Source organism: Xyrauchen texanus, chromosome 7 (assembly GCF_025860055.1).
Source record: "Xyrauchen texanus isolate HMW12.3.18 chromosome 7, RBS_HiC_50CHRs, whole genome shotgun sequence".
NCBI classification, from domain to species: domain Eukaryota; kingdom Metazoa; phylum Chordata; class Actinopteri; order Cypriniformes; family Catostomidae; genus Xyrauchen; species Xyrauchen texanus.
Genome location: NC_068282.1, coordinates 19,859,352 through 19,882,546, shown reverse-complemented (window position 1 = coordinate 19,882,546; position 23,195 = coordinate 19,859,352). Strand labels below are relative to the sequence as shown.

At 37.2% G+C, this 23,195-nt stretch overlaps 1 protein-coding gene across 7 annotated transcripts in view; it reads right to left on the bottom strand.

Moving 5' to 3' along the window:
- The window catches only part of LOC127646765 (carboxyl-terminal PDZ ligand of neuronal nitric oxide synthase protein-like), a 217,515-nt gene that overhangs the window by 95,171 nt on the left and 99,149 nt on the right, over positions 1-23,195 (bottom strand). The window lies entirely within an intron of this gene.

The following is a 23,195-nucleotide window of genomic DNA, read 5'->3' as shown; positions in this document are numbered from 1 at the left end:
TTGTACTTGTTCGGGCTTACAGTGTATGAATAAGCAGCATTGCAGATCAGACTGTGAAATACAAAATAAAACAGTCTAATAACTGACATCAAGCAACTGGAGATCAATTATCCACTTCGCACAATATGCTTTTGAAAAATGGTCAGAGAGAATGGAGGACCTTTTGTTAAACGATTCAAAAAAATGACACAGCAGCTATCAATGGAGTGGTGGTGGCGTAGTGCCTAAAGCACAGGGCTGTTAATCAGAAGGTCAGAAGGTCACAGATTCTAACCCCATGGCCACCACCATTGTGTCCTTGAGCAAGGCACTTAACTCCAGGTTGTTCCAGGGGGATTGTCCCTGTAATAAGTGCACTGTAAGTCGCTTTGGATAAAAGCGTCTGCCAAATGCATAAATGTAAATGTAAATCAATGGCATCCAGGCAAATTCCAAGTGGAAAAAAACTGAATGATTTGTCAGGGATGAATAAAATACATCTACACTACAGTATGTCACTAGCAACCCTTTCTAAGACAGGCCTACACAACATCAAGAGTCACAGAAATGAAAAAAATGGCTAGATTGCAAGAAAACATATGATGCCTTCTCCAAGAGAACTTAAACTGAGTCGGTGCATGCCATTTGGGAAGAGGGGACCGGTATGCATTTTTGCAATTCACTGAAGCATGACAAGCAAATTAAAAGCTTAGAACGGTTTCAGTGGGTTTGGTCGAAGATAGAGAAACCGCAAAAGGAACAGAGAGAGTAATGAAATCAGAGCATAATGGCTAGACGCACACCCAATTTTAACACAAATATCTAAACAGCATTTAAATCACCAGAGTACAGATGTGTCAGAAATATAAATAGATCCCAGAGGCCCATCTTTCTCTCAAATCACTAAGAATAATTTATATATTCACATCTACCAAATAATTAGCACTGTGAGAGTGCTAATTATTTAGCACTGTGCAGAGTAATTTATTCACTGGTATCTCACTGTTAGGAGCCTTGTCTCATTATCTGACAAACTTAGCAAACGGACAACGTATTGATCACACCACTGAGGAGCAAGCACAGGTTGACCTGTTCAGATAAAGCCCAGACAGTCTGGAAATCCACATGTCCTCTTCAACTGACCCACTGTTCAAAAGCTCATCAAATATTTATTTACTATCACCATAATCTCAATTAGGGTGGGTGCAGCCTCAAACTGCAAATCCACAGACTCCCAAAAGTATGCTTGCTGACCATCTGATGCATATTTGAGTAATATCACATGAGCAAGAGTGCTGTTGTTCTATTCATCAACTTTGATAAGCTCTCTTCTTACAGCACAGATCTTGCTTCGAAATAGCCAGAACAGTCATTGCTAGTTTGAAAGATGCACCCAAGCCTCCGTTTCCAAGTCGAAAGCCTAACTTCAGAACTAGTAACAACGGCTTGAGCTGTTTTAAAGTTATTCAAGTAACAAGGAGGTGTGTGATGGACCAGAGCGCTACAAGACATACCACATACCTACATTGAGAATGTCAGCATGTTGCATGTAAGAGCTTACTGATATAGGCTTGCAGCAATTCGGGAACCGAATTGACCCTGTTGGAAGCATGTACCTAGACTACAATCTCCTTAAATATATTAACCAACCAGTCTGCTCAGGGGTACACTCCGATGCACAGCCCAGGGCAAATGGAATAAGAGAAAGCTTTAAGAGAACTCAGTTCATTAATTTCATTCTCCTCTTTACTGTTGACACCTCAGGGAGACGTGCCACATCAGTGATTTGCACGGATGGCACATTTTCTTTTTAAGAGCTTTTTCCCTGTCACTTTAATTGATCAAGTCTGAAAGCAAAATGAGTTGCTGAAATATCTGCTGAGAATATGTAATACAGATGCCACAACGATAATACACTACCATTACATAAGCCTTATAAATGATAAATGCCTGATTAAGCATATAATGAGCAGATCATACTTAACAGAAGGCAAAGTGGTGCTTTGTCACTGGCGTCTTATACAACTTGAATTGGACATGGCAAGTAATTGAAATGTCTATATTCTAGGCAGGTGCACCAATTGCAAAATGGGCTGGAGTGCTGATACATATGCATTATGATACCAAAGTATTGATCTAAATTCAGTAAAAAAAAATCAATAGATAGGCAAAGTACTATGACTCTTGAGGACAGTTGGCTTCCTCAAAAATGTGTTTGTCAAGGTCCCTTCCTGTACCGGTAATTCATATACCGGTAAATCATGTCAACAGGGCTTTTATGTCCTCAACATTTAGGCTAACAATTATTGAATTCACATGGCATCCACTTGATCTTGTACTCAAGTAGGGGTGCACGATTGTCAAATATCATATTGGGATTATTATGGAAAACATTGAGAGAAGTTAATGTTCAACAGTGTGTGCAAAAACAACATAATAGCAAGCAATGCCTTTTGTCTCCAAATTAAAACATGTTTTGGCATTGCTCTTCTGCCCATAGAAAGAGTTAGTCTTTAAGAGATGCATAATACCAGGTTTAAAAATGGGGTCTCTGGTCCATTTCATTTTAAAAGGGTTTATAACAAAATAATATTATACTAAACAATATTATATGATTGTAATATAAATGTAGTTTTTTTTTTATTTGAATACTATATTTCTGCAGTAATTTAAATCACTTTCACACAACACTGGAATATTGTCTAGTAAAAATCCTTGGGTCTTTGTTTTAGCGGAACACTGTAGGAAGACCTTTGCATTTCTATGTGTAACTTTCAATAGTTTTTCTCAATATGCTCAAACGTGCTGTCAACTCATTCTCCATCATCAAAACCAAAGTGGTGTTGTGTTACATTCGATTTGTATGGTAACTTGTTGCAGCAGTAAGTATTTGATTTTATGTGTTTACCCCTTACTTGTGTCTTTGCATGCAGATCTATAGTATATTTTTCAAAAGTGTCAATAAACCTGTTCTTTGGGACAAGTTTGCATTCAACTTATTTGCTCTGCAAACTCTATGCAGGTTTTGGATTTTCTAGACACCGTTATTTCAGGATGACCAGAGCAACAGTTCAGCGAAATGTGAAAATAAAATAAACCTAAAGTGTTTTGAGTTCACAAATCACATAAGACAGGAAGCGAAAAGTAATGCTGAAATAGAGCAGCTAAGCTCAAGACCACCTCCTGAGATGGAGTTTGTTTGCAGTGTACTCTACATATTGCTGATTGTGGAGGCAGAAAAATGTATCAAGTATTAAAAAACGTATCAAGAGCCGATATAATATGGGCTCCAATTATGTATTAATACTACATAGTGTTGCCCCTTCACTTTGACGAACACAAATATACTACACATTGTTTTTAATTACACCTAAATACAATCTTTTGCGGTTTAAATCACACTAGGCTGTACTTCAATTCCGATTTAGTTTTGATTTATAATGTAGCAGCAGCAAAAGCACTATATCCAAGTCACATACATTTGCTTTATTCCTACATCTTTTCCAAACTCCACTGCCTACTACTAAATCTCTCAGTATGTTTCTGTAAGTGCAGTCATGGGATGAGAAATTGGAATTATTGATGCCTCATTATATTCCTGTTAATATTACCAGGCCATTTCTACCTGGTCCTGGTGCCAAGTTTCTGCTCTAGGTGGCAATACAGGCACACAAATGTCAGCAATGCTCTTGGGAAGGAAGGAAACAGCATGCATTCTCACGAGCTGAAATAGCCCCAATCCCCTCATTCCTGTACGCAGGAGTCTGTCTCTTCAACTTGCAATCCAACACAATTTCAGAAGCTGTTAAATGCCTCGTGGGGTAACAGCTCCTTGTTTGCAAAGCTGTTCGAGAGCAAAATGATGTCAATCACTTAACTGTGTAGGTCTAATTCCATACGAAACTCAAGATTTTCCTCAGATTAAAAATAAAACATTTTCGTGCAAGGACTTTTCCGATAAAAAAAGCCATCTATTCTAATGGATCCCCATGTAAAAAACGACAAGATTTTGCCAGCATCTCCTTTTGCATCCAATGTAAGAAAGAAAGTTATACAGGTTTGGAACAACAAAAGTCCACCAAGTCAAATGAATGTTTCAAATGAAATGCCTCCATTCAAAAGGTATGCAAGCCAATAGACCAATCATGCACACCATTTACTTGCTTAATTTCCAACATGATCACACAGGAAGTTGGCATGTCGTTTCTCGAAAGTTAAGGTACCGTGGGATCGGCTATGTTATGCCAATTCACTGACATGCTGCATCTCCTATCTCACATTTTTGCATCAGCTCCAGTGTGTCTACCTTCCCCTGTGGCATGACCGGAAGTGCGTTGCATCAGCAGCGTCAGAGATCTGGGTTCACATCCCGCGTTGAAACCAGGAGGTAATCGCATTTGCATCAGCAGTGACAAGCACAATTCCAAAGTTGCATTTTCCCCTGTAACATTACATATTTACTACTCTGATGGTTTGGTTTAGGGTTTCAGTTTCTAAAATATGCATTCTTCTTCAAAACGCTTCAACTAGCTTTTTATGTCCCTTCGTAGAAATTACACCCATAAATGGAGCTTACACGTGCTCATTCGCCCAACAATGCTTTGGCCATTGGGGGCATTGTTTCAAATTTTGGTAAGCACAGACAGACTTTAGCTGAAGTCAAACAATTGTTTCAGATTTCACTGAGAGACCAGTCTGTCATTTCACCCAGATAAAAATAAATGTCTTGACACGTCAGCCACCTCATCCAGTGAGTCAGGGGACTGAATGGGCATGTTGTCAAGTTCTAACAGAAAATTTCAGTGATTATGATTAATGCGTTGTGATTGGGCTTGGAGAGAGGCTTATATACCAGCAACACTGTATACAGGTATTTGAAGTGGACATGGGACAACACACAGCCGAGCAGAACAGCACAATTATTCCCATATCTTCAGTACCCGTTACATAAGAAACAACTGTGTTGCTCAAGGCTTTTCAGTTTACTAACACTTCTAAGCTTTCCACATTCTCCCATAGCTTATTGGCTGCTTATTTACATACAATATTTCCATTTCCTCCACAGCTAAAGAAATCAAAAGCATGCTTCATTTAATTTACCCAACAACGAGATGAGTGACAAGACATTATCACAAATGTGTCCTTGAGCAACACTCTGACCTACTCACTGCTACTGTAACTTGAACAGTATAAATTATATGGCCTCCAAATTCCTTACAAGGTGAAGGTACACACTTGCTATTATCTCTTAGTGAAATGTCACCATGCAAATACAAAGTGCAGGTTGGATCTACAGCCTAATTCCTATGATTGCACAAAAAGCTCATGAACAAAAAATGCCTCACTTTGGCATAATAGTAGATTAACAATTACATTTCAAAAGGAGGCATTTATCAATATCTAGAAATATTACGTCATCAACTGTGAAGTTTGAATATAAATGAATCAAATGATTATTGTAGTATTATACATGCAGAAAAATTGAAACAACATTATTTTAATCTAGGATTTTCAAATTTTGCAATCCTGGAATTCTTCACCATCATAAATTAAACGGCCCAGGTATCCTCATTGGTCAGAAAGGCCCCGCTGCCTGACCTCCTGACCTTCCACACAAATTTAAAGCAGACTTCACTTTTGAAAGTTTTCCAAAATACCATCAGATTTGCAAGACTCTAATACGAAGACATTTAATCTTAATCCAGGAACATTTTACACAGTCAAAGTACTTTACAGATTTAGCCTTCTAAAATGTACAGAATGCAAAGGGCCATAAAATCAACTGTCGGAAAGGACAGCCCAGTCGACCATGTGACTATGAAAAGTCACTTCTGATTGGCGCAGGACACCTTAGGGGATGCGGCCAGTTTCAGTTCAAATATATCCAAACGGGAAGAACACGCTCTTCTTCAGGCTCTTGCTTGCTCTTCTCTCTTCCTCTCTTCTGCCTGCACGTGCTTTGTCTGGTCGCTCAGCTGTCTGCCAGGTCCATGCCATGTGAGGCCAAAGGAAGCTCGGGACTCGACGTCCCGAGAAAGCTCATCATTCTCTATGGTTCACACACCCATGAGAAGGCCTCGCTTCAAAGCCAAAATCATCATTCATACAGACAATAACTATGGAGGACAAAACATGCAAAAATAATAAATAAATAAATAAATGTAATAAGAAAATAAATAAAGGAATAAATGTCTTATATAACAAATATAATTAGTTTTTAATTAAAGTTATTCCTAAATTTATCTTTGTATGACTTTTTTCCCTTTATTTATTATTTTCTCTTTTTATTTTTATTCTTTAAAACATTTTTTATTCTTTCATTAGTTTTAGTTTTTTTATTATTTCATTATGCATTCATTTATTTTTATATTTATTCTCACATGTACTTATTTCTATATTTAAATATTCCCACATTTATTTATTTTTGAATTTATTCTTACATTTCTGTCTCTTGTATGATAATTATGTGGGCTGGTCCTGCTTACCATTGGCTTATTGTAGATTGAAGCGTGTGCTCGATTACTCTTGACTTGTTTTGATGTGACGTTAGGTCATAGCCATATTGTGTAAACTATAGCTATTTGTGGGTCTAAAAACACAAGAGCTTAAGTCAATCCAAGATTTATTGGTTATACTACAAATCACAAAATAAATGGGGAGCCGTTTCTTCAACAAAACCACAAAATGAGCAAGTTTCATAAATTTTGATTTAACCTTGTCCTTTTCTTTTTTTTCTGCGTATATAACTTAATATTTTGATGTCTGCAAATCCATAATATTGTTTTCTGTTGTTATGATTGTTCATTGTAAAAGATACAACCATGCTTCATTTCCCTGATCGTTTATGCATGTATACATCTGCAATAAAAAAATTAAAAAATCTATAACTGACTCTTCACGTATATCTAGAGAGTTGCGCAACTTGAGAATGATGTCGACAACCACGCATCAAATAACTGTTTCATTTAGAGTAGTGGTGCTAATTGATGTTTTAGGAGAGCTCTATGCTGGCTTGAATGTCGTAGCACATCCTGGATTGTTAAACTCTCTGCAAAACGTTTCCCTGCATATTCAAAATCTGTGCGTTGTCAGAAGGTGCTAAGGTGGGACGTCCATCTGCTTCCAATAAGTACTATTGAGCTCTCATACAATGATGCACTGAAGCTCCGCAAGGACCGCCTCCCTCATTTCCACGTATTTATTTTTACTTTGTGCAACATGTATAAATAAATATATATGGGAATATATAAATATGGAAATAAATATATGTGGAAATAAATGTAAAAAATAAATTAACACATAAATAAAATAATATGCAAAAAATGAATAAATAATTAAATGTTAAAAAGAATAAAAATAAAGTTACAAATACATATAGAAAATAATAAAGGAATAAAGTCATACAATAATAAATTCAGGAATAAATGTAATTAAAAACTAATTATATTTGTTTTATCAAGACATTTATTCCTTTATTTTCTTATTACATTTATTCATTTATTATTTACACAGGTTTGGGCCTTCATAAATAACTTTGATCGTACAGAGGTCCAAAACATCGACGGAACGAACTATCGACCAAGCGCCAAGAACCCAGTAACAAAGTAAGCAAGGAAACACCACAAAGATATGCAAGTACATCTCCAAAATTGTGCTCAAAGTGTTGGTTTATTCATTAAATAATTTGGGTAATCCGATAGCAAATTGACGTAGACTCGAAGAAGGATAAATGGTTCTTAAGGTATCATCAACAGACTCCATAAAGTTCATTTTCACTGTACTGATCATTTATTTCACATTCTGTCACTCTTTTCACCAACCTGTCTTATGTATATTAGATTAGATCTATGTTTAGAATAGTAATAAAGTTTGTCTGTATTCAAAGATGATTGACTGTGGTATATTTTGATAAATAACCTCATCCCTGTTTCTAAAAGATTTCGCTTCAAAGCTGTACCCAAACACGTGCGATATTATTTTCAATAAGCCATGAGAATATCACGCCAATAAGGGAATTAATCATAATTCACTTATTAAAGCTAATTCCTTAAAGTAGAAATTGTGAGCTGATACAACTAGAATTTGTATTACGATTTCAATGGTGGAGAATAAATCTAATTATTTGTCTTTTATTGAATTTATAATGGTTGTCGAACACGACTAATTCCGTTATACAATTAATTACATAATAAGGTACAATATGGACAGTTTAATTTAGTTCATAGCTCACATATTTCAAGACCCTAAATTCCATTCTAAATTTAGCATACCAAATATCCTTACATATAATGGTGTGAGAATAAGGGCACTTTAAAGTTTCTTCCTAAATGTCGCATACCAAATATCCTACATTATCATAAGTCTTTGCATTAATTAGTCAAATTTTACTCACACATTTCCATCTGAGACATGCTGACATCTTGTGTGCTGAAAAAGAACCTTCATATTCAAATGTACACTACAAAGGTTCTGCAAGACTACACTATGCAGATGAAGCAGGTTAAAGCATCTGTTTATCCACCAAGGGTCTGACATAGCGGTCAAGATTAGGTTGAAGACCAAACCCGCATATAAACAACACAAGATTCTCAAAAGACACAGCTCTGACTCAAAGGAATATGTGAGCAAACAAAACATATAGAATAGCAGATGTGGTTTACTATTAATTATAAACCAGAACTCGACGCAATCCCCAAATTATACACAAAAACCCGACATAAAACCTAAACTTTAGGTGAGATGAGGTGAGAATATGCAAGCAAACTATTCATTAGTTAATATAAAATTTTTCAAGCAAGCAATATTTCACCAATGAACTAGTCACAAAAACAACAACAAAACAAAAACAAACTGCTTTACATTCTTGAAACTGCAATGGTGCCCTTGAAATGAATCTTAGATTAATTTAATAGATTTTACCATTCTACAGAAACATAGGAGAAAGAGAGAGAGAGAAAAAGGAGAGATTCATGTCTGTTGTTGACAGAATGCGAGGAAAAATGGATATGGTGCTGACACAGCTGTTTAAACTATTCATTAGCAAAGCATAACAATACCACAAGCTATAACAAATAACTGGTTTTCTCTTTAACTCTTACATTCCAGCACACATCATTAAAGACTTAAAAAATATGTTTAGTCAGGGAGCGTGGCCTAGCAGTTAGGACAAGTTGAGCCCTGACGCTCATGTGGGCACCCAAATTTGATTCCATCTTGTGCAATTTCTTGATTTCCTACTTCCATCATTTCCTTTACTCTCTATACTATCCCTATAAATGGTGTCAAAAAAGCCAAAAAATAAATACTTATTTACAGCATGTTTTCTCTATTCACTGCCATTGCCATCATTAATGAATCAAACATAAAATGCCTACTGATCAATAGCCATGTTTCCATCAAAGCTCTGAATTTAATTTATGCAAAAAATAAAAATCACAAACACAATGTGTGAATAAAGCCACGTTTCCAACCCATGTGTTCAAAAGGACAAAATGGTCACTTCCGTTGCCACTGTAACTCTTATTAATAAATACTCGTGGTTTAGAGCACACACACAAAACACTCTGAAGAACTTTGTCTCATTTCTGGGAGCGACATTGCGTCACACAGTTCTGGGAGCACTGTGTGTGTGCATTTCCCACTTACTTCGATCTTTGCCATGCAGATCTATAGTATATTTTTCAAAAGTGTTTGTTCTTTGGCACAGTTCAAGTTTGCATTCGACGTATTTGCTCTGCAAACTCTATGCAGGTTTTGGATTTTCTAGACACCTTAATTTCAGGATGACCAGAGCAACATTTCAGATGTAATGATTGGTCTCCTAGTTAGTCCAGTTATGAATGAATTATTCTGTCACATTACGTTTTTATGCACATCTTGTATTCCTAATAAATTCAATAGAGGTTTATTTGGTAAATGTGATTCCATCATAGTTAATGCATGTCGTCTTATTGAAATGTTTTGCATTTTGGAGATTTTATTCACATCTTTGTGTTTCCATCCATCAGTTTTTGTGCCCATAAAAATACATGGATGGAAGCCCAGCAAATGTTTAGATATCATCCCTTCCACTGCCGTAGTTCTCCTGCACCCAACAAAACCACCAATGCCACTCATATACATCAAATTCGAGAAGTCAAGACACACATGCCACTTGTAAATGGCCATTCTTTAAGAGGAATAGATTAGAGCCTGTACAGTAATCACTTTTGTCTTTCCTTCTGTCGCTTTGATGGACTTTGAATTAATGTGTCTAGTATGCAGTGACAGGGCATTAAAGAGAGAGGAAGGCGAGAAGAATCTCAATCTCAGTGTCGTAAGCTGCCAAGCGAGTCAATAATTAAAAGCCATCCATCCACTCCTCTGAGCTCCCACTGACACATCTAATGAGACCTCTCTCTGGTCTCTCTGCTCCTGGAAATCTGCAAGCACACACAACTATCTCCATCCATAAAAATAAGGTGTCACCCACTTTAAGCATGTGAGTTACAACCTCAGAGAGGAAAAATAGCGGAGTATATAAAACACCAAAAAGAGAGACTTAAGTTTAACTGTCCATTCAGCGGCGCCAAACAATTTAGACACCTTTGGACCCTTAAAAATGTCTGGATGTTACTGCATTACATAAAAAATATAAACCAAGTGGCATCTTAAAATAAACTATGCCAGACCTTTTCTTAGAACAGAGTATTTTTTTCCAATTACAATTAACCAGCTGGTCTCAATGTAATTTTTAGTGGATGTATCAAGTCAGTTCCCCTCAAATTCACCAGGTATCCAAGCAGAGTAACTGCAGGGAGTTCATGGCATTAAATATGGACACCACATTCAACAACTATAAATTAGTTTCATGATTCCAAAACAAACTTGAAATGTGAAATTGTGCTATATTTCTTTAAAGTAGGCTTATTAAGCTCAGGAAGAATTAAGGATGTACCAAAAAATGAAAGAAAAATTTACATGGTCAAGCCTTGTTCCTTGTAGTTACAATTTCACTCTTACCAACACATCCAACCTCTTCTGCCATTACGTGTGTGTGTGTGTGTGTGTGTATATATATATATATATATATATGTATTTTTATAAGTTATACAATTTTGTTTTTCAATTAAATTGTTCACATTTATAGGTCACATTATAAGTGGAAAAATGTCTGACATGATTTATCCTAAACAAGGAGTGGTGGTGGTGTAGTGGTCTAAAGCACATAACTGGTAATCTGATAATCAGAAGGTTGCTGGTTCGAGCCCCACGGCCATTGTGTCCTTGAGCAAGGCACTTAACTCCAGGTTGCTCCAGGGGGATCGTCCCTGTAATAAGGGCTCTGTAAGTCGCTTTGGATAAAAGCATCTGCCAAATGCATAAATGCAAAAATGCAATGCAAATGCATCCTTGTCTCATTCTTTTACATCACAAAAACCTGGCATTTTAACAGGGGTGTGTAGACTTTTTATGTACACTGTATACAGTATCTCACAAAAGTGAGTACACCCCTCACATTTTTCATCTTTTCATGTGACAACACTGAAGAAATGACACTTTGCTACAATGTAAAGTAGTGAGTGTACAGCTTGTATAACAGTGTAAATTTGCTGTCCTCTCAAAATAACTCAACACACAGCCATTAATGTCCAAACCACTTGCAACAAAAGTGAGTACACCCCTAAGTGAAAATGTCAAAATTGGGCCCAATTAGCCATTTTCTCTCCCCGGTGTCATGTGACTCGTTTGTGAAACAAGGTCTCAGGTGTGAATGTGGAGCAGGTGTGTTAAATTTGGTGTCATCGCTCTCACACTCCCTCAAACTGGTCACTGGAAGTTCAACATGGCACCTCATGGCAAAGAACTCTCTGACGATCTGAAAAAAAAAAAAAAAACAAAGAATTGTTGCTCTACATAAAGATGGCTTAGTCTATAAGAAGATTGCCAAGACCCTGACACAGCGATTTAACAGGACAGGTTCCACTCAGAACAGGCCTCGCCAAGGTAGACCAAAGAAGTTGAGTGCATGTGCTCAGCATCATATCCAGAGGTTGTCTTTGGGAAATAGACGAATGAGTGCTGCCAGCATTGTTGCAGAGGTTGAAGGAGTTGGGGTTCAGACTGTCAGTGCTCAGACCATACGCCGCACACTGCATCAAATTGGTCGTCCCAGAAGGAAGCCTCTTCTAAAGATGATGCACAAGAAAGCCCGCAAACAGTTTGCTGAAGACAAGCAGACTAAGGACATGGATTACTGGAACCATGTCCTGTGGTCTGATGAGACCAAGATAAACGTATTTGGTTCAGATGGTGTTAAGCGTGTGTGGCAGAAACCAGGTGAGGATTACATAGACAAGTGTGTCTTGCCTACAGTCAAGCATGGTGGTGGGAGTGTCATGGTCTGGGGCTGCATGAGTGCTGCCGGCACAGGGGAGCTACAGTTCATTGAGGGAACCATGAATGCCAACATGTATTGTGACATACTGAAGCAGAGCATGATCCCCTCCCTTCAGAGACTGGGCCGCAGGGCAGTATTCCAGCATGATAACAACCCCAAACACACCTCCAAGATGACCACTGCCTTGCTAAAGAAGCTGAGGGTGAAGGTGATGGACTGGCCAAGCATGTCTCCAGATCAAAACCCTATTGAGCATCTGTGGGGCATCCTCAAATGTAAGGTGGAGAAGCACAAGGTCTCTAACATCCACCAGCTCCGTGATGTCGTCATGGAGGAGTGGAAGAGGAATTCAGTGGCAACCGGTGAAGCTCTGGTGAACTCCATGCCCAAGAGGGTTGGAAGCAGTGCTGGAAAATAATGGTGGCCACACAAAATATTGACACTTTGGGCCCAATTTGGACATTTTCACTTAGGGGTGTACTCAATTTTGTTGCCAGCGGTTTAGACATTAATGGATGTGTGTGGAGTTATTTTGAGGGGACAGCACATTTACACTGTTATACAAGCTGTACACTCACTACTTCACATTGTAGCAAAGTGTCATTTCTTCAGTGTTGTCACATGAAAAGATATAATCAAATATTTACAAAAATGTGAGGGGTGTACTCACTTATATATATATATATATATATATATATATATATATATATATATATATCCATCTTCAACCGCTTATCCGAAGTCGGGTTGCGGGGGCAGCAGTTCCAACAGGGTGCCCCAAACTTCCCTATCCCAAGCCACATTAACAAGCTCTGACTGGGGACCCCGAGGCATTCCCAGGCCAGTGTGGAGATGTAATCTCTCCACCTAGTCCTGGGTCTTCATACATTATATATACACACACACACACACACACACACACACACACAGGTGTATGCAAAAGTTTAGGCACCCATGACAATTTCCATGATTTTCATTTATAAATAATTGGGTGTTTGGTCTAGTTCATCCCAAACATGTTCGATAGGGTTGAGGTCAGGGCTCTGTGCGGGCCAGGCAAGTTCTTTCACACCAAACTCATCTAACAATGCCTTTATGGACCGACCACAGTCATGCTAGAACAGAAAAGGACCTTCCCCAAACTGTTTCAACAAAGTTGGAAGCATAGAATTTTCCAAAATGTCTTGGTAAGCTGAGGCATAAACATTTCCCTTCAATGGAACTAAGGGGCCTAGGCCAACCCCAGAGAAACAACCCCATAGCATTATCCCTCTTCCACCAAACTTATACGTATACATATACAGGTATATGCAAAAGTTTAGGCACCTCTGACAATTTCCATGATTTTCATTTAGAAATAATTGGGTGTTTGGATCAGCAATTTCATTTTGATCTATCAAATAACTGAAGGACACAGTAATATTTCACTAGTGAAATGATGTTTATTGGATGAACAGAAAATGTGCAATATGCATCAAAACAAAATTAGACAGGTGCATAAATTTGGGCACCCCAACAGAAATATCACATCAATATTTAGTTGAGCCTCCTTTAGCAGAAATAACTGCCTCTAGATGCTTCCTATAGCCTGTAATGAGTGTCAGGATTCTGGATGAAGGTATTTTGGACCATTCCTTCTTGCAAAACATCTCCAGTTCAGTTAGGTTTGATGGCTGGACTTGATTGGATTGTGGAAAAATACCAGTGTTCCATACCAGCATGAAGCCAGACAAGTATGCAAGTTTGCAGTCGAATGTGGAGGACAACTCCTCATTAAATTGTGCACAAGACTGAATCATGCACAATTTAAATTATATGGTATTAAGAAAGTAAACAGGGTCTATTTAGATATTCATGACAACTTTAAGTTGCATTCTGAGATGCATAGTTATATCAAGTTGAATAAAGAGGTCAGCTGAAGATCAAAAATTGTGATTTCATGTGCATACCCGAGGTTATGTTTAAACCAGTAAATTCTCACATATGTTCTGGAGGTGTGTATATTGTGTTTAGAGTTCTCAGGAATGCCATCTCCACTTAAGTTATATCTTATGACTATCCAAGCCTCCTGTTATTGTGTTTACATTGAATGGAGGACAACAACCCCTTGGATCCAATAATATACTCTGCTGAGGGCAAATCAGCCTCTGCTTCTGCTTTATCAACAGCCATTTAGACTATTCTGACAGTAATCACACACAAGCAGAGGACGAGCTCTGCACAATTCATTAGCCATACCTCATACCCTGCATGGCCTCCGGTGGCTCATTTAGAAGACCATTGTTGTGGACTTGTGAATTCATGGAATATTAGATGCAGTGCTACAATGTTAAAGATGCACTCAGTGATTCCTGAGAAACACTGTTGACATTCGAACTCAACTTCCAAAACAAACACACCCCTCCCTTCAGTGCTCCTTTGGAAGCTCCGCCCCCCAAATTCATGCACGCGAGATGTTTTACGCATACCAGCTCCAGACACTTACATCTCTCCTGCTACTAAATCTAATGTCACAACAACAGCATATATGGGTTCTGTGAAACAAGCACCATTTATGTATAAAGACGCTGACTACCACCCCTGGAGTCGTGAGTTCGAATCCAGGGCATGCTGAGTGACTCCAGCCAGGACTCCTAAGCAACCAAATAGGCCCTGTTGCTAGTTAGGGTAGAGTCAAATGGGGTAACCTCCTCGTGGTCAAAATAATGTGGTTCTCGCTCTTGGTGGGCCATGTGGCGAGTTGTGCGTTGATGCTGCAGAGAATAGAGTGAAGCCCCCACACATGCTAGGTCTCCGTGGTAACTTGCTCAATAAGCTACATAATAAGATGTGCGGATTGATGCTCTCAGACGTGAAGGCAACTGAGGTGAGTCACTAAGCCACCATGAGGACTTAGAGCACATTGGGAATTGGGCATTCCAAATTGTGGAGAAAAGAAAGAAAAAAAAAGAAGAAAAAAAAAAAAAGCACAATTCATGTTACCCACATATCGAGAAGAAAGAGCAAGTTCTGCATCCATCTTCAAGACTTTTACCTCTCTGAGGTCTTTCCACCACTGAAAAGCCTCACTGATGTTGCAAAGGCTCCTAGCCCTTGACTTATCATAATCATTCTTTTTAGTTTATATTCGTCAGACCTTTTTCTCTTGGTCTGTTTCTCAGCCATTTATCCTCCTTGGAGTTTAGAAAGTTTGCATCAGCCAGATTTGCTGTCGCTCGTCTTATAAATTTCCCTCTCGCTCTGCCCCCACCCCCCATCCTGTGCACATGCAAGAACCTGATGTTGCTGATTGGCTGGAGTAGTGTTGTGTGGATCGGTCTGTTCCACTTTGTTTTTGTCCCATTAACAGAGCAAGGGCTGTGTACAAATACTAGATATTTTTTCAGCCCATCCACAAAATGGAGAGCTAGCAGACTGTGATGAGATATTTGCAGAATTTGACAAAAAGTGTATTGTATTAAAGTGTGCAAATTCTGGTAAAACAAAAGCACCTCCAGTGTCGTTCTAAATGCATATTAGAAGTGAACATCTTCATCTGAGATGTTGTTCGTGTTGATGTAAATGTAGCAGTGCCTTTCACTGACGTGCTGGAGCTGCGTGTGCATTTTATATATTTACTTATAAAACACAGACAATAAAAATTTAATATACGGCAAATCGCGTCAGAATTTAACGGCATTTCGTGCCGATGAGTGAATGGTACTACCAAAATGGAAAAAAGACAGATAGTCATAGCCGAACCAGAAAATTAACTACAATTTTAAGATTAGAGGTCATGTGTGAACACGAAAATTGAAAATACTGATTTTATTTTTTTCTGGCAATTTTCCTTAAAGGAATGTTACGGGTTCAATACAAGTTAAGCTCAACTGAATGCATTTGTTGCATAATGTTGATTACCACAAAAATGATTTTCAACTCGTTCCTACTTTTCTTTAAAAAAAGCAAAAATCGAGGTTACAATGAGGTACTTACAACGGAAGTGATTGGGGCAATTTTTTAACATTAAAATCCTCACTTTTTCAAAATTATAACCACAAGACATCAATGATATGTATGTACAGATGATTTTAGTGTGATTAAATCACTTACAAACCTTTTCTGTGTGAAGTTATAGCCAACATTTAAACTTTGTTACCATGACGATGTAATGTCAACAAACCCTAACACGACTGTAAAACTGACAATTTAAATAAAAATTTACAGCTCAAATAATACACACATTTTAGCAGAAGAATTATTGCATGAGCTTTTATAAAATTATAAACTTCGCATTTCTGTTTAAACCCTCCTAAAATTGGCAATGGTCACTTCCATTGTCCCCTTTCACTTTTTTTTTTTTCAAGAAAAGGAGGTAAGAGTCGACATTAATGCCACAAATGCTGTTGATTTAGGTTAACTAGTACGAACTCTGAACATTCCTTATTGATTTTTGGCTAGGGTTTTTTTTTTTTATAAACTATTACTTATATATAATTTAAAAAAATCTTATTAAGTGTGCATTTATACGTTTTGTTTTTGTGCCAGATACATTTTGTTCTAATGGCTCAATTAGACACAATATGACAGTAATAGCTGTTTTTCCTAAAATAGCTTCAATGTAGTTCTTTTTATAAGTAGCTTATTGTGTAGCTAACTTATTTTTCAAAAGGGTAGCTTTACTGTAGTTAATTACTTAAAGTTGGGAGTAAACTGTAGTTGGGAAGCTACCGTTTCAAATTAGCTTACCCACACTGTAAACAAGCAATCACAGAACAAAATATCTTATAGAAAAATTATTGACAATGGATGGTATAAAAAAATGAATTGAAATTGACTTTTTATTAGGAAAAACATTTTGCAGTGTGATGCAAAACAACAAAACAGTCCTAGGCCATGTCACAGGCCTCAGTAGGGGAAACACTGCATGGCAGAATCTATAGCATTCTGTATCAATTCAAATCAGCCAATGTCAGCAGTTTTCTTTTTGGCCTTCCCCCACCCACTCTGCTGATGAAAATGTCTGCTGAATAGCAACAATCAGTGTTATTGAAGAGCACCAAGGTCATCTCGCAATGCTGCTTGACTGACACTTATGAGACACCCGCAATTCAAACCTACATTTCTTCACTCAATTACAAAAGCATTTGAGGGATTACTCACCACACAATTTCAAGCCATCTATACAGCGTTAAGGCTGCTCTGTGCTACCATTGTATTCCTGTTTGTTTTGAGAAAATGTCTAGCAATTAACAATTTTATTTATTTTTATGTTAAAAGTTCAAATTAAAAAAAATATATAAAAAAGGCATTGTAATCAATCATAGATTTATCTAAAAATATAACAAATGTTTGTTCCAATCTAAACCAATTTAAATATGAAGAATATCAGTACCACAGAGGGCAACATTCCATCACAAATATAACAATCAAGCGTGCAGTTAATAATTGTATCTTTTAAAATGAAACATTCCATGTTGCTATATTCATAACCAAGGCTAATTATTCGGCATGATACAGTCTGTGTAAATATACTTTTCAGGGACATTCTCCTCTCTTTTATACCACTGAATATGCATGGACAAAAACTGAAATCTAGCTAGCCTAACGAAAACTTTGATGAACCTGAATTAATATTGCACCAACAAATATTATTATACAAAAGGTATGAGGCCTGAGACTGGGGAAGTTACTTGAAAATCATTCAATAAAATGATTAAATGATCAACTTTTAGATGGAAGTAAACCAAAACTTTAATAAGAAACATCCAACCAGATCCCTTGTGTCACTTGTAAATGAAAAAGATTTCCCCTAAGAGGTAACAATCTTTCCTGCACACTTAACTGCAGAAAGTTTGCAATATTTAGACTGAATCTGGGGAAAGAGAACTAAATATAAGAAAGCTTTTGGGAAATTCGATATCGCTGACTCTTTCAATCAGCTTATGCTGGATTAAGCGTTGCTGTATAGAGCTCATCAAAAAACAAAGCCACACACAGCCTCCTGACATGTTGCACTTCGTACTTAATATGTGTACACTTGCACTGTACACATTTAGATCTGTATACGTGTCAGTATGGACAGAGTTTTTAAAATGACATATAGGTTCACTGCTAATCGTCAATAGACTAAACTTGTACTTAAGTCAACAATCCTCTAGTTTAAAGTTGGTAATTAACCCTCTTGTGTCTGAGGGTTTTGGACCCTGGAGAAGTTTTGACATTAAATAACATTTATGCATGGTTTTAGAAAAAAACTAAAATTTTAAGTAATTGAAATAAGGCCATATAACACATACTAAATATTTGTCCACAAGACTTTTGAGAACTGGATATTGTAGCCTAGATGTTTTGCTGCAAATTGATGTGAAAACCATCCTGATCACTCATTCATACATACAAAACAATTTAGTAATTTTACTTTTGTAAGACACACTTAGTGTTAGAAAGGTCATATGCAAGAAGGCATGAATTATCATGAATATTGATGCAATTCACACCACACAGGTCAAAGACCCCTCCCCCTGGTCCTATCAATGAGGAATGGGAGGAGACTTAATGATCAAAATCAAGTTAAAAGAAGTAATCTGATAATACATAATCTTTACATTAAGGCTTTAATTAATTTTAGACCTACACTACAGTTTAAAAGAAGTCTCTTCTGCTCACCAAGGCTGCATTTATTTGATCCAATACACAGAGTAAAAACAGTGATATTTTGAACTACTTTTACAATTTAAAAGAACAGTTCTCTATTTGAATATATTGTAAAATGCAATTTGTGATCAAAGCTGAATTTTCAGCATCATTGCTGCAGTCTTCAGTGTCACATGTTCCTTCAGAAATCATTATAATGTGCTGATTTTCTAATATGGGCATATTTACATCACATTTGACACATTTACACCTGAACAGATATTTGCAAGCACAAGCTTCGTTGATGATAATGAGGCAGCATAAACACTAGTTAAAATTGAATCTAAACATTAATATTATTTTTATATCATATTTACATCATACAGCATACAATTAATGCCTGCTTTAGCCAAAACAATATTTCAATGTAACTAAAACTTGCCTATTAGGACAAATTTCAAAACTCTGAATCCTGGCTGCCATGTCTGGAAACAGTCCCACTAGTAAAATATATAAGTTTATATAAAATAGCATGTCAACTAATGTAAGTAAAACTAAATTACTTACTCATCCGAAATTGTGTCCACGGCTGGATCAAGTCTCTCTTCAAAATGCAAACGTTCATCGGAGTCCCACTCTCCTTCTGAGGAAAATGTGGACTCATCCTATCTTCCAAACGCGCAGAAAAGTGAACGAAATTGATGCTTAAGGCACTGTCGGGGAGGTTTACCATTTGCATTGATCACCTCAGTACATTACCTTAGTGCCCTCTGCCCGTGGGTGTGATCATATTAGGGATAATTAGCTGAGCCAGGAAAACTGTACATCGCTTTGTTTCATACAGATTACATTGCAGGAGAATATTTATTTTAAATTTGAGAGACATTAAGCTATCTTTAGACATACGTTTCATGTTTGTGTATTCGCAGAGTTTGTTCATTTTTGTGACGCGTTTCAGAAATATCCTCGCAAACACAGAGACAGCTGAAAGCCCACCATTTTTAATTTATAAAATGTCTTTATTATAAAAAGCACAAAGTTTTGTTGTTATTGTTAGTGTACACAAATAAAAGTAGACCCTTTATAGTCTCTAATGATGTCTTACGCTTATCTGTATGCCCCAAAATGATGGAGTATTTTACATTGTTTCCGCTGTAATGCACGTCCTGCTGGATATTTCAGTCCCGGCGTGTCCGTCGAACCCAGAGGGTTAAAGCAATAAGCCACATGAGTCCATGTGTTAAAATGATTTGACTATGATTAAGAGATGGACTTCGGTGCAATTTGAAATCACAATATGCTACAAAGACACCAATTTTCAATTAATAATTATCCCTTATTTTGTGTTCCAGTCAAAACGGACCAATTAACTTTTTGCTTTCTAAAACTATAGATTATTTCATTCAGTTTGAATAAAATTCCATGACTTTGTTCACACAGGGCATCTGTATACACACACATTTTGTTTAAAAGATAATTTTCAAAAAATTGTATTGGTTTAATTTCACTTTGTTACATCTGTGGTGTTCCTGGTCTAAGGTGACCGAATTGGTATTGGCATTGTAAAGTCAAACTTTAAAGCTTTAAAATTACCATCTAATTTGCTTAGATCAAGCAAATGGTTATTAATTTATTATATAATTATTATTATTATTATTTTGAAAAAATTCTTCAGGGAGTGTCCCCCACTAGCTCTGTATAAGCTCAGTTCAATTAATCTTTCAATCAATAAAAATATTGTCATAATTACCGTAATTTCCGGACTATAAGCCGCAACTTTTTTCCCACGCTTTGAACCTCGCGGCTTATACAATGACGCGGCTAATATATGGATTTTTCCCGCTTTCAAATTTTATAAAAAATTTAAAAAAAAACATTCTGTGACGTGCTCAGTTTTTTGGCGGCGTGAAGCTTTCATTAGACCAATGAAATTGCCGAACGGGTTAAGGTCAAACAACTTTTTTTTTTACTGTTTACATTAAATCGAGCGCGCTCAAACTTCCCATCATTCTGATTACGGTAGTAATTTTGTCACCCTCACCATGGCAAAGACATGGAGAAACGCATATGATGCTGCTTTCAAGTTGAAGGCGATTGATCTGGCTGTTGGAAAAGTAAATAGAGCTGCTGCACGGGAGCTTGGTCTTAATGAGTCGATGATAAGACGTTAAACAGCAGCGAGGAATTGACTCAGTGCAAAAAGACAACTAAGCTGAGGCTATTCAACTCCGACACCGAAGGAGATGACTTCAGTGCACAGGACGAGGAAGATAGTGACCAATGACTTTATTGGTAGGCTACTGTTTACTGCAAATGTTTTATTACAAGCCGCGTGTCGCAGCGGGGGCGTGGTCAAGCGCCCGTCCGGGAGAGAAAAGCTGTAAGGGCGCTTACACCTGCGCTAAATTATGTCTAACACCGGTGTCTAATTTCAAGTGCCCTGCTTCACGTGTCCTTCTTGGGAAAACTGTCACACGGACACCAGTGTGACAGTTTTCAGCAGGGCACTTGACGTTCCAGGTAAGGCTTAATGACCACAGCAATGTTTACAATCAATTTTATAAAGTTTCTCAATTCTTCTATGCGCCAACACTAGACTGACGTGTGTCACTTTCTCAGCTCTGTGGCTGCTGCCTTTTATGCCGCTCTCCCCATGCTTACTGAAATTAGACACCGGTGTTAGACATAATTTAGCTCAGGTGTAAGCGCCTTACCGCTTTTCTCTCGGACGGGCGCTTGACCACGCCCCGCTGCCACACCGTGTTTCGTTAAAGCCTGAGTAAAGTTCATTTGTTTCAATGTACGGTAGGCACCTGCGCTTATAGACAGGTGCGGCTTATTTATGTTCAAAATAATATTTTATTTAAAAATCAGTGGGTGCGGCTTATATTCAGGTGCGCTCAATAGTCCGGAAATTACGGTACTAAAAAAAAAAAAGTTGACAAAAATATCTTTAAAACTTTCCACAATAATATAATTCAAGGCTCGTCCAATCAGGTTTAGAACCAGAAATATCTGTTTTATAATATTAGAATATGATACATGTTCTTCTAATAAATTAAAAGTGCAGACTTTAATTTGGGATTATAAAAGCATGTTTTGAGGTTCAGAATGGAATAGTGCAAATGCAAATATGACTTTAATCCAGTTCCTCTACTAAATAGTTAAGCATGTTTAATCAAAAGTATAAGAACCAGCTCAAATAAGTCATTAAGAATACAGTATTGGTCACTAATTGGCAAGTGGCAATTACTAGAAATTGCTTTCATATCAATGTCATACTAAACTCAATCCAAATGAGAAATAATTCAAACAAAGAGCACAAACACAGAATGAATATTCTATCTCTCTGAGATGAACATACTTTACATTTGCACAGACTAACTGATCAAAGATTTTAAGTGAACGTACTCCGTAGGAAACAATTTGTATACAACTGTCATCAGGGTGTGCTTAAAACAACAAACATTTGACAGCAATGCCATGAGTATTCAGTCTTAAAAGCCTGTGTTCCTATAAGGGAATTAACAAAATGCAGCTAACTGATCTTGCCTAGACTTCTGTGATGTTTGCCATAATTACTGCATTTACACTAAAATCAAAGCTGCCACCACCCATACCCTTGTTTTTTCCTTTCCCTAGTGACTATTACTTAACACATACTCTTCAGGGCAAATAGAAGTTTATGATACAGTGAAATATTTCCATGTCAGATTTGTTGCTGAAACTGTTCCAATTAAATGTAATGGATTTACTTGGAACCGACGAGAACATTAACCTACTTTAACACATTAAGCAATATTTCAAAATGTTGGGGGAATTAACTAAAACAATTTACACAAACAACAAAGTAAAACTGCAATGCCACAGCAACACTGTCACAATAGTCTCTGCTTTGTAACAAAAGCAGCAGTCAAGCAGTAGAGGTATGGCTTACATGATAACATTATTCTTTAAGTCCAACCCAATTACAGTCCACGAATGAAGCTAATAAAATAGGTAATGTGAAAGCATGAGATGGCATTTAGAATGAGCTTCATTGAATTTGCATGGTCCTTTTTAGCCAACACTGCAGTTTTAGGAATAAGCTACTTAGGTGGTCTACATTCAGAAATTGCTCCCTTAAAATATGATAAGCCAATACAAAACTAAATGAGGTGATAATATAGTGTTAAAAGTTTGAAAATGTGCGGTTTGTCAAAATATATGTAAGGAGAATTGG